Genomic DNA, 5,262 nt, shown 5'->3' with positions numbered 1-5,262 from the left:
TCCAGCCCGCTCCCAGCCCCCCTGGCTCCGCCCCCGGTTCCTCCCCGGCTCCGGCTTCGGGCCGCCCCCAGCGCCGGCCTCGGCCCCGCCCCCGGCCCGGCCCCGGCCCTGCCTCCACCCCGGACTCTGGCTCCGCCCCCGGCTCCGGCCCGGGCCTCTGCTCGCCCCCCTGGCCCGCCCCCGTTTCCTCCCCGGCTCCGGCTCCGCCCCCGGCTCCGGCCGGGGCCCTGGCTCGCCCCGCCCCCGGGCCCGCCCTCTTCCTCCCCCCCCCCCCCCCCCGCCCCCGGAGCCTGGCGCGCTGGAGGCGGAGGTGGGGTTCTCGGGGCGCGCCGGGGGCCGGCCTGCCGGGGTGGCGCCGTGGGGATGCCGAGGTATAACCTGGCATAGGACAGGGCGCTGACCTTAGGAGTGACGGGAAGACCTGTGATCTCACAGGTGTCTGGCAGCTCTGCGGGGACCTTAGCTCATTTGCTCGAGGGGCATCTTTCCTTGTGGTGTTAGGTCCCCGCGTCTCCCCCTTCCGCCCTCCCAACCCCCGCCCCAGCATTACTCACAATAAGAGAGCACTAGTGGCCTGGGGTGAGCTAACATTCTGAGAATTTTCCTGCTCTGTTTTCTAGAGCCTCAGAGCCACCAGGAGCTCTAGACAAAATTGTTGGGGAATGATATGGCTACCGATGACCTGAGAATTGGCCTAAGAATTCTGGATTTGGGGGTCCACAGGATGAGCTGAGATTGCCCATACTGTGACATTTCTGAGTGGCTTCCTTTTTTTTAATGTTTATGTATTTACTTCGAGGGGGGAGGAGCAGAGAGGGAGGGAGAGAACCCCAAAATGGCTCGATCCCACAACCATGGCATCATGACTTGAACCAAAATCAAGAGTCCTGCCACTCAACCCACTGAGCCACCCAGGCACCCCTCGTTTTTGTAAGTTACGGTAAAATTCGCATAACATTACATTAACCTTTTTAAAGTGTACAATTGGGGAGGGGCGCCTGGGTGGCTCAGTTGGTTAAGCCTCTGACTCTTGATCTGGCTCAGGTCATGATTTCATGGTGGCGGGATCCAATCCCAAGTACCACTCCATGCTCAGCATGAGATTCTCTCTCCCTCTGCCTCTCTCCCCTGCTTATGCACTCTCTCAAATAGAAAAATAATAATAAAATAAAAATAAATAAGTTTAAAGTGTACAATAGCATTTAGTACATTCACAGTGTTGTGAAATCCCAGCCACCTCCACCTAGTTCCAAAATCTTTCCATCACTCCCAAAACCTCCCGCTTGTTATTTAGTTTCTTCTGATCCCCTCTCCCCCAGTCTCTGGCAACCACCAAGCTACTTTTATCTCCGTGGATTTATCTATGGATTTATTTACCTATTTTGACATTTCAAAAAATTGAATCATACGGTATGTGACCTTTTGGGTCTGGCCTCTTTCGTTAGCATAATGTTTTCAAGATTCATCCACGTCATGGTATCTATTTGCCTTCATTCCTTTTTACGGCTAAACGATATTCTAGTGTGTGTATGTGCCAGAATTTGTATATCCATCCATTCGGTAATGGACATCTGGGCTGTTTCCTCCTTTTGGTTATGATCAGTCGTGCTACTGTAAACGTGTGTACATATATTTGAGTACCTTTTTCAATTATTTTGGGTACATACCTAGGAGTTGAATTTCTGGATCATATGGAAATTCTATGTGTAACTTTTTTTTGCGGGGCTTGAACTCATGACCCTGAGATCAAGACCTGAGATGACATCAAGGGTCGGATGCTTAACCAACCTCTATGTTTAACTTTTTGAGGAACCACCAAACTGTTTTCTGCAGAGGATGAGCCATTTTACATTCCCACCAGCAATCAATAGAGTGTTCCGGTTTCTCCATACCATCCAATGCTGTTATTTTTTATTTAGACAATAATAGAATAATAATTATCATCATCATCATTATCATTGCCTTCCTAGTGCATATGAAGGGGTACCTCATTCTGGTACCACCGTTAATTAGTGGTGGTGACCGTCTTTCGTGTGCTTGTTGGGAGAAACATCTAATAGAAAACATCTAATAGAAACATCTATTCAAGTCCTTTGCCCATTTTTAAATTGGGTTATCTTTTTGTTGTGGAGCAGTATGAGTTCTTTCCCTATCTGGATACCAGCTCCCTATCAGATAAACAGTTTGCAAATCTTTTCTCCCATTCCTCGGGTTGTCTTTTCTGACTTTCTGATAATGTCCTTTACTGCACAAATGCCTTTAGTTTTTATTAAGTCCAGGGGATCGATTTTTTTCTTTCCTTGCTTGTGCAGTGTCATATCTAACAGTCTGTCATCAAACCCAAAGTCATGAACTTTTATCTCTATATTTTCTTCTAAGAGTTTTATAAGAGCACTTGTATTTCGGTGGTTGATCCATTTTGATTTAATTCTTGTATTATGGTGTGAGGCCTGGGACCAGCTTTATTCTTTTGCATATGGATATCCAGTTGTGCAGTACCCTTTGTTAAAGAGACTGTCCTTCATAATTGCCAATAAAAACCCCAGACCCCAAGTAGAGACTAGACTCGTGCTCTTTTCCTTCATGACTCTCCAGGATTCTCCATCAGTATCTCTCTCTCTCTCTCTCTCTCTCTCTCTCTCTCTCCATATATACAGTAAAACCTTGGATTATGAGTAGCTTGTTCCACAAGTGTTCCACAAGACAAGTAAACATTTCTCAGAAATTTCAACTTGATAAATGAGCGATACCTGGCGATATGAGTAGTATGTGACGCTGAATGTCACATGATCACAACTGAGCCAATGGTTCTTGAAATTTGCTTTGATATACAAGTGCTTTCGATGACAAGCATGTTTCTGGAATGAATTATGCTTGCAAACCAAGGTTTTACTATGTATATGTTTTTTTCAATAAACTCTGCTTTCATCTCAAATAAATAAATATAGATACTGCCCTTTCGCCAATAAATGGCCTTGGCCCCCTTGCCAGAAATCAATTAGCTATAGACAAATAGGAGAAACCAAATATTTTTAAAAGTCTGCTTCAATGCAAGCTAACCCAAGATGGAAACGGGGTGGGCCAGCATGTTGACAGACAAAATAATCTACAAATAATGATCCTTGATACATTAGGGAAATGAATTACAATGAACAAAATTATAAAATTATAAGTTCTTTAAAAGGGAAGGGCACTTAAGGATCATGACAAACTCCAACTCTAACTAACACATGAGTGCCCGCTGCAGAATCCTTAAGGAAGGACTACCCAGCCTGGTTTGTTGCTGTTTTGAGAGCATTCAGTGTTGTACTGTAGTGAGAGGTTGAATTTCAGCCCCTAACTTGGAAAACAAAGAGTAGAGTTTGAGGATTTTTATCAATTCTTCTTTAAGGGTGTCATAGAATTCACCCTGAGAAGCGTCTGATCTTGCCTTTGGGGAGATTTTTGATCCATGATTCAATCTCATTTTGGGTTTTGTTTGTTTGTTTTTAAATAGGCTTGCTCCAATTTCCTCTTTCTTCCTGAGTCATTTTTGATAATTTGTGTGTTTCTAAGAATTTGTTCCTGTCTTCTAAGTCGTCTAATTTGTTGGTGCACAAGTGTTCATAGGATTCTCTGATAATCCTTTTTCCTTCTGCAAGTGTTACAGTATTGTCCCCACTTTCATTCCTGACTTTAATTATTTGCATCTTCTTTTTTCTCTTAGTTTACCTAAGGATTTGTCAGTGTTGTTGAGCTTTTCAAATTTTTCGTTTCAATTGTTGTATTGAAATGTTTCAGTTTCAACTCCAGAGTATTTTATTTGGTTCCTTTTAATGATTTCTAGCTCTTTGTTGATATCTTCTGTTGGTATATATTTTGATTGTTCTCTGGCTTCCTTTAGTTCTCTGTCCAAAGTTTCCTTTGGCTCTTTCAGCATATTTAAGACAGTTCATTTAAAGTCTTGTTCTTGGCAAGTCCAATATCTGGGCTTCTTCAGGTATGGTTTCTGTCCATGTCTTTTTCCTCTGAATGAGTCATGCTTTTTCTTTGTTTGCTTTGTAACTCTTTGTTGAAAATTGCAAATCTTGAGTACTACAACTATAGAAATTAGATTCTGTTCCTCCTTTGGAAGGTTCACTGTTATTTCTGATTAGGAGTTACAGTCATCGGTTTGTTTACTGACATTTCCAAACTATTTTTTGGAGACTGTATTCCTTATCATGCGTGGTCACTGAAGTCTGTTCCGTTATCTCATCAGTCAACCACTGACCAAACACAGATTTCTTTAAACACCTGGAGCCAAAAAACAAGACCAAAAACAAACAACAAAACAAAACAACTAAAAACTAAAAGAAACTAAACAACTAAACAACTAAAAGAAAATTCTCTTGGTCTTTTCAGATTGCCTCTGAGCTGGACATTTCTGCTCACTTAGCCAGGACACCTGCCACTCTGCCTTAGCCCTTACTTCCTGCTTGCATGGGCCCAGAGATCAACCAAAGGTGAAAGCCTAGGGTCCTCTCAGGTATCTTCTGAGCATGTGTCTGGCCCTCAGCATATGCTTTACACTCTGGGCTCCCTGGTATATGAAGTAGCCCTTCAGAGGCCTTGCTTCCCCGGTGTTTTCGTCCTCAGTCTCCTTTTCCCCAGCCTTTCTAGTTTCTCGGCTGCCTACCCCCTCTGCCCTCACTTGCCCCAGACAGCTATGGGTAGTATGTCTTTAAATGTTTTCAACAGATGCCACCTGGGGAGCTGCTCCAGCCAGGCGATGAAGCAAAGGTCAGATCCTTCAGGGAACTGCCAGCCTGGTCAAAATGCACAACCACACTTTTAAAACAAAGTCCATATCAGGGCCCCAGGGATTCAGGCTACTGTCCTCTGGGCTGTTGCTCAGCTGGGGAATGGGAGATGGTAGGCAGGTAAGCAAAAAATGCTGCAACATTTTCTTACTGAATTTAGAGGCTTCTTTCTTCATTAATCATTCCCCTGCTTGCTCTAGGGTTTTTTTGTTTTTTTTTTATTAGATTCCAACGTTCCAAAAAAAGCTGATTCTATCAGTGTTTGCCAGCTTAATGGTTGCTTAAATGGAGGGACTGATGCTTGGGGCATCTTTGTTGTCATTTTCCATGACGTCTTCCTGGGTGCCTCACTTTTAGCACTGGTCACTGTCGATTGCAATTTTCTCCTTGACACTGTGCTCTCCATATTTCCCTCCAGTCTTGTGGACTTCCCTTCCTCTGCCCATCCTCATTTCCAGGCCTCGGAGTGGGGATGGGGGGG

The sequence above is a fragment of the Panthera leo genome, chromosome F3 (genome assembly GCF_018350215.1).
Source record: "Panthera leo isolate Ple1 chromosome F3, P.leo_Ple1_pat1.1, whole genome shotgun sequence".
Classification (NCBI taxonomy): Eukaryota; Metazoa; Chordata; class Mammalia; order Carnivora; family Felidae; genus Panthera; species Panthera leo.
The sequence above is the reverse complement of the archived record's forward strand: the minus strand, read 5'-3'. Positions refer to the sequence as shown.